At 43.3% G+C, this 7,615-nt stretch overlaps 1 non-coding gene across 1 annotated transcript; it reads right to left on the minus strand.

Annotated features, from left to right (window-relative positions):
* Positions 1-3,220: 3,220 nt before the first annotated feature.
* On the minus strand, positions 3,221-3,343 carry LOC122446932. The gene has a single exon (XR_006271074.1). It is a non-coding gene; the product is annotated as a small nucleolar RNA SNORA40 (small nucleolar RNA).
* Between the last annotated feature and the right edge of the window lie 4,272 nt (positions 3,344-7,615).

The raw sequence follows: 7,615 nt of genomic DNA on the forward strand, positions 1-7,615 counted from the left end.
GCATTCACCCATTTGTCCACAGTGTTATGTCAAGGAAATGTGAAGTTCTGGGAGGACTGAGTTTGGGAGTCAAGTAGACCTTGGTTTAAACCCTAAAGTCACCTCTGACTAGCTATGTATGTGATTTGGGGCAAAGTGTTTTCCAAGCCTGTCTCCTCACTGACAGCATGGGAACAACATCTTTCCTGTAAGGTTGTTGTGAAAATTAAATCTAATCATGTGCTTGTATAGCTCCAGCCATACATAGTAGGGGAGGTGGGTGGGCAGCTCCTATTGGACTGATCATGTGTTCAGTGATATCATGTCGGAAGCTTGAAACTGACCACTATAGTATTTCCTTCATGGAAATCAACAGATGCTACAAGAAAGGGCTTTTCCCCTCATTAAAGACTATTTATCAATACATCCCTACTTAGTAGGCACTCAATAAATGTAGCTATTTTTAGTAAACTCAGGTAAAACTCACGTTGATTCAAGATGTAGAAATAGAATTACTGGGAACATAAAATCACTACTTGTTTTACAAGAAAAGTGATATTGCATCTGCCCTGAATTGATCCCACAGAAAGATGAATGTGTGGTTCTTTGGATACATGGAGCTTGTCATTTAGATCTATTGCTTTTGCTTATTGAACTTGGGAGCATATTTTGTGTTGCTTCTAGTAACTCAAGTCCTTGTTTGGCTTATAAGAAGGAACTGGCTGAAACCCAAAGTGACAGAAAAAAAAAGAATTTGGGAAATAGTTTTCACTGTTTCAAAGCTGGAGAAACAGCTTGTCAATCAACAAACATCTAACACTGTGACTGATACAACTGCAACATGATTCTTGACATCATGAAGCCCACAGTCTGCATGGGTGTTGAGAAAGACAGTGCCTGCATTTGAAGTAATATTAAACATGAAAACCTTTTGAAAACACATTGTATGCATAGGGGAAATTCAGGCACAGGGAAATAAAGTCCAGTTTTTCAGGTTACAGAACTAGTAGGAAACAAAGCTGGAGTTTGAACTCAGATGTAGAGCCAAGCATCTTTCTAGAAACAGGTTGGGAACAAGTGATAGCATTCTATGCCGAAATAAAAATGGGCCACTTTTGTATGTAGATAATTAGAGAATTTGTTGTTCAGTTGCTAAGTCGTGTCTGACTCTTTGCAACCCGATGGTCACCAGGCTTCCTTGTCCTTCACTATCTCCCAGAGTTTGCTCAAACTCATGTCCGTGGGTCAGTGATGCTATCTAACCATCTCAACCTCTGCCGCCCCTTTCCTTCTGCCTTCAATATTTCCCAGCATCAGGGTCTTTTCCAATGAGTCAGCTCTTAATAAGAAGCTACTTATGTGGTCATGAACAACAAGCACAAGAAGATCTGAACAATTTAAAGGCAGCAGGAATCACCTGGGCAAATCACTGATGGGGAAAGTCTATGGAAAAATGCAGTTTGCACAGGTTGACATAGTCACACTTTTGTGATATTTTGCTAAACAATGAACACAACCAAACCTACATATGTTTGCCCTAAAGGCAATAAACCATCTGATGAGACCACCATGACTAAGATGGAAGGGGTGAACCCCACAGGAAAGGGTGCAGAATGGTGATGAAGACCTTTCCTCTCCTTAAAAGAATCCTAAAATATTAGGGAGAAGTCAGTCCAACTGATACTTGATATTACAGACCAGACCAAGTCTATTTTTCTTATTGTACAAACCTTTCTTCCTTTTCTCCTTCTTCCTCCCCTTCCTTCTTGGTCTTTAGACAACAACAGCAAACATTGATGGACTTTTCTGACCAGCCCAAACATAACTCCAAATAATAAATATTGAAGCAATGGTGGCAAAGCCATTGCTTGGCTGGAAGAGAGCCATACTTCATCTCATACATCATTTACTAGTGTGCCAGGCAGCAATGCCACAAAGCCAGGAAAGATTTAGAAAGAGAAGAAGAGAGGGGAAAAACTCCAACACCATCACTCCTCCGTTATCTTGCAAAGTTTATTGATGCACAACAAAGAGGCCATTACTAATGCGCCCGTGACTGTTCTGATTTACACAAGTGAGCCAAATGGCGCTCAACAGTGTTTCAGTGGTGCTTTGTTTTTTTCTGCACAGAGTGAAAAGGTTTTTTGTCTTATGTGTGACATAGGCAAAATTATTTCAGTCCATAAATTTTTAAGAATTTCACATGTTTTGATTCTTTCCATGGTCAATCACCTTAGTTCCTCCAAAGTCCTAATCTTCAAGACGAGATGGCTCTTTCAAAGACACGTGTTGCTCAGTCTATGGCTGTCATGTCAGTCAGTCCAGAATTCTTTTAGTAGGACTTCTTTGATCTCCAGTGGAATATGGACACACTTTAAAATTTCTACCCATAATCTCTGGGATCCGATTTCCTCAAGCAATTTACTTTAGGACCATGTTTTGGGTCAGGAGATGGATCTGCCTAGTTTTGAATTTGACACCCTCCAAAAAGGTATTAAGTTCATATCATGCTCACTTCTAAAGCTGTCACACCCTGGAACAGTACAGATCATTGGGGTGTACCAGTACCTTTATTTATTTATTTTTTATCTGGCCTCATGGGGTCTTGGCTGTGGCATGTGGGATCTTTCGTTGTGGCACATGGACCCTCTAGTTGTGGCCTGCAGGCTTAGTTGCTCAGAGGCTCGTGGGATCTTAGTTCCCTGACCAGGGATTGAACCTGTGTCCCCTGCATTGCAAGCTGAACTCTTAACTACCAGGGAAGTCCTGCCAATACCTTTTTAAAATCCAGACACTGTGTTCTTAAGATAAAAGCCTAAAAAAAAGAAGTGATCTTTGTTTTGTGTCAACATTAAAATTAGATTACTAAAACAAATGTTGGTGTTGTTGTTTAGTCCCCAGGTCATGTGCGACTCTTTTGTGACCCCATGGATTGTAGCCCCCAGATTCCCCTGTCTGTGCGATTTTCTAGGCAAGAATAATGCGGCGGCAAGAGTACTGGAGTGGGTTGCCATTTCCCTCTCCAGGGGATCTTCCCGACCCAGTGGTCAAATCCACGTCTCCTGCTCGCTTCTCTTGCATTACAAGTGAATTCTTTACTGCTGAGCCACTGGGGAAGCCTAAAACAATACAGCTGATAATTTAAATGCTTAAGATATGGAGGAAATGATCAGCTCTATAGTCCTGGAAGCAATCTTTATGTTTATCAATACACCCTCTCTAATGAGTCTGTTTTAGGTAAATTGTTCCTTTTTATCTGTATCAAAACTCATACTGAACAATGAATTCTGGGCTGCAAAAAATGATTTATTTTTGCACTTATCTGTAAGTCTTTGTCCACAAATTAAAAACAAACACAACTGCTGTCAATGGCATTTAGTATTGGTCGCGGGCTTCTTTGGAAATGTGATGATTTCTTTCTGTGACCCAAATCTGGGTTTTCTAGAGCCCACTTTGGAGTGGAAAGCAAATATCACACACATGGGCTGTGGATATCCGAGGTGGCCCCTGAGACCTGGGGCCTCCTTGGCAGAAAAATCATGGAAACTTACCAGCCAGCCTTGGCAGCCACTGTCCATCCGAGAGTGATGACCAAGCTAGAGGAGGGAGACGCTGGAGATGCAGATGTGGGCTCATGGCTCCTCCTTCTCACCTGACCAGCAAAGCTCAAGAATTCCCATACATCTTTTTCCTGTGTGTTTCCATCCCTGTGTCTGTCTAAGGACGCTTAGGTTGATTCCACGTCCTGGCTATTGTAAATAGTGCTGGTATGAACACTGGGGTGCATGCATCTTTTCAAATTATGATTTTCTCCAGATACATGCCCAGGAGTGGGGATTGTGGGATCATATGGTAGCTCTGTTTTGAGTTTTTTTTAAAGAATCTCCACACTATTCTCCAGAGGGGCTGCACCACTCCATCACGGCCAGCTTCAGGCTAGTGCCATGACATTGCTGAACGTGGGGAAGGGACGCACACACTGGGCCTTGCTAGCTGACTCCTGTGCAGCCCAGAGCCTGTCCTGTGAGGTCGTTGGATGCTTTAACACAGGGATGCACAGACAGTGTTTAGCGTTGTTTGGTACATGACCTGGCACACAGTAGGTGCACTTAGAGAGCTGTGGCTCACACCAGCCAGAACTCTGGGCTTCCGGCCTCCTGGCCCTGCAGAAGACAGCTAATAGGTCCCATCTTCTGAGGGAAGCAAATTGCTAATGATCTTTCAATAAAATGAGACTCTTTTCCTGGCTTCTGATAAACTGCTCTGAGCAACTTCTTGGAAAGAACCCAGGACCAGTGCGTTTCCCTCAGGGAGGCCCTGGAAAGGAAATCTTTCGAGGCTGTCCCTCCCCACCCCTGGGACAGCCAAATCTCTGCCTCCATAGCCGTGCTCAGCTGCCTTGGCCCTTGTGCCAACACATAACCCACAAAACCCCCTTTTACTTTGAGCAAGTTCCTGATGTGTGTTTGTGTGTGTGTGTTTTCCTTTCCTAAGCAACGGCTCTGCTGCTGGCCACATCCAACAAAGGAACAAAGTCACATTGTTCAAAGCAAACAACTCCAGTATCACTTGGAACAAATATACAATCACACTCGCAGACCTCAATCTCCAAACCCAGCTGGACAAAGCGGAGTGAAAGACTCAAGACCTCAAGGCAGCAAAACACACCTTTATCTGTTTCCAAAAGGCCTTTATCAAGTGTAGTTTTCATGTGGGTTTCTTTCCCCCCCGACTGCTACTAATATCCTTTTAGAAACTTGAAAATAGCATGTCTTTCCTTACTGATGGGTTCTGTTCCAGGTGACTTTGACTGATTTTTTCCCTCGCCACCCTGTGGGTTTTGAGGAGGACAGAAAGGGTTTCTTTGACTTCTCTGTTGGCTTTTGAAGGTCCTCATAGTGAGATGATCATTTCACTTTTAAGATTCAGTCTCTCCATCTGTTGGACAAGATGATCATTTTAGACACGTGTACCATTAGCTATCCTATGATTCTGGTCTCCTGCCCCTAGGCAGTGGTGCTGATTGACAGGAGAATTTACCACGTGGAAATTCACTGGGTGCAGTCTGCTATTTGCAGACATGCAGGCCAACAGACAGCTCACAGCCCGCTGGGTTCGTGATGCTGGGCACTCAAGGAAACTTCGAGAAAACCACTCCTGCAGGTTACTGGGCTCCCTATGGGCCAGGAATGTACAGGATACAGCCAGCCTGCAAAGGTGGACAGGTGGAGGGGCTGAGTACCCCACCAGGGAGCAGGAGTGGGATTGACAATGAAGCCCTTAGTCAGCCCTGAAGACATGGCGCTGCCTCTTGTGCACATTAAAAAAAAAAAAAAAGACAAGTTTTTTTCCTAACTAGGCAAGCTCCTAGTTAGGAATTATTCACAGACCCATCAGAGACTGCTAGCCAGGGTACAAGGGAAGAGGATCAGAGGAAACAAAGAACTGAATCACCATGAGAGCCTGACCCAGAGGGAGCACCTGCCTGGACCCCTCCTCACAGCAAGAGGAGCTGAGTCTTGGGAAAGGAATAGGATTTCTCTGGAGAAGAATGGGGAGGGAGGGGTGCCAGGCGGCGAGAACAGCTTGGGCAAACAGCTTGGGCACATGAAGTGCCCACAAACCCGTGTGGGCGTGACCTTGGCCTGGCATGTGCCCACATTTCAGGACAGAGGGTGAAAGAACTCATTCTTCTGAGCTCATCTCTTTAGCAAAAAGTGACTTGCTAAGTGCTTTCTGGGGTACTAGGTCTGTGATGAGGGCTGAGGTCAACACAGGAGGAGCATAAGATGCCCCCACCTGGCACACACCCTTCCTCCCCTCGGTCATCCTCAATGTGCTGCGTGAATGCCTGCTTCAAAGGCCACCAAGGGAGGTTTCCGATAGCCCGGTGGTTAAGACTCCATGCTTCCAATGCAGGGGATGTGAGTTTAATACCTAGTCAGGGAACTATTAATAAGATTCCACATGACTCAAGGCATGGCCAAAAAACCTAAAAGAGACCACAGAGAGCTCACCCCCATCTCCCCATCCCAACCCTCAATACAATTGCTGTCTGTATAATTTAGCTTTATTCTTAATCCTGACTTGCTGTATCTCTTCCATTGTTGTCTTGAACAGACTTTTTACATTTCGCTGCTGCTAAGTCGTTTCAGTCATGTCCAACTTTGTGCGACCCCATAGACGGCAGCCCACCAGGCTCCACTGTCCCTGGGATTCTCCAGGCAAGAACACTGGAGTGGGTTGCCATTTCCTTCTCCAGTGCATGAAAGTGAAAAGTGAAAGTGAGGTCTCTCAGTCATGTCCGACTCTTAGTGACCCTATGGACTGCAGCCCACCAGGCTCCTCGGTCCATGGGATTTTCCAGGCAAGAGTACTGGAGTGGGGTGCCATTGCCTTCTCCGTTTACATTTTAAAGTACTGTTTAGTGGCATATACAATGGAATACTACTCAGCCATAAAAAAGAATGAAATAATGCCCTTTGCAGCAACATGGATGGACCCAGAGATTATCACACTAAGTAAAGTAAGTCAGATAAAGACAAATATTATATGATATCACTTATATGTAGAATCTAAAATATGATACAAATGAACTTATTATCAAAACAGAAACAGACTCACAGACATAGAAAACAAACTTATAGTTACTAAAGAGGAAATTTGGGGGAGGGATTAGAAGATACAAACCACTGTATATAAAAAGACAAGGTCCTTCTGTATAGTAGAGGGAACTGTTTTCAATATCCCATGATAAATGATAGTGGAAAAGAATACGTGTATATATGAATCACTTTGTTGTGCAGCAGAAGCTAGTAAAACATTGTAAATCCACTAGACGTCAATAAAAATAAAAATTAAAAAAAGAACAATTCCAAAAACACTATTTAGTTTTAAGTTGACTTGATTATATAATTTACATACAATGAGATGCATAGAATTGAAGTGTATGCAGTTTCATGATAATGTATACACGTCACCATCACCCCAACAAGATAAAAGGTCCCACAGCTACAGAGCGTACTCATGTGACCCTCTTCCTTCACCACCACCTATCACCCACTCAGACAGCCCCACCAACCACTGATCTGATTTCTAATATCATAACTTAGTTTTTCCTCCTTTTCTGAATCTGTTTTGAACAGAATCAAACGGTAGATCATTTTTGGAGCTTCTTTCGCTCAACGTAACTTTTCTGATATTCATTAATACTGAGTGTACCAGTAGTTGGTTAATTTCTATGACACACAGATACAATAATTTCTCTTTTTTATCCCTTCCCTTATTGGTGGACCTTTGGGTTGCTTGTTCTGTGCATTTTTTGGTCTTGTCTTTCCAACTAGATTGTGAGTTTAAGGGCAGACATGTGTTTCATATTCTCTGTCCCTACTCTGAAAGCACCTCATCTGGGGCCACGTTAGATTGGCTCCCTCAACATGTTTGTTAATTGAATTATATTTGTGGATAAGATGTGGTCCCTGCCTGTTAAGACCTTGTAACCTAATTATGGAGGCAGCTACAAATAGAAATCAGTTATTCCAAGGCAACACATTAATCCCTTCATTCAGCAAGTATTAATATTTATTTCAGAGAAAGCAGAAGACATACTGTGAAGATCCAAGGCATAGGGCAGAAT

The sequence above is a fragment of the Cervus canadensis genome, chromosome 8 (assembly GCF_019320065.1).
Source record: "Cervus canadensis isolate Bull #8, Minnesota chromosome 8, ASM1932006v1, whole genome shotgun sequence".
Taxonomy (NCBI): Eukaryota; Metazoa; Chordata; class Mammalia; order Artiodactyla; family Cervidae; genus Cervus; species Cervus canadensis.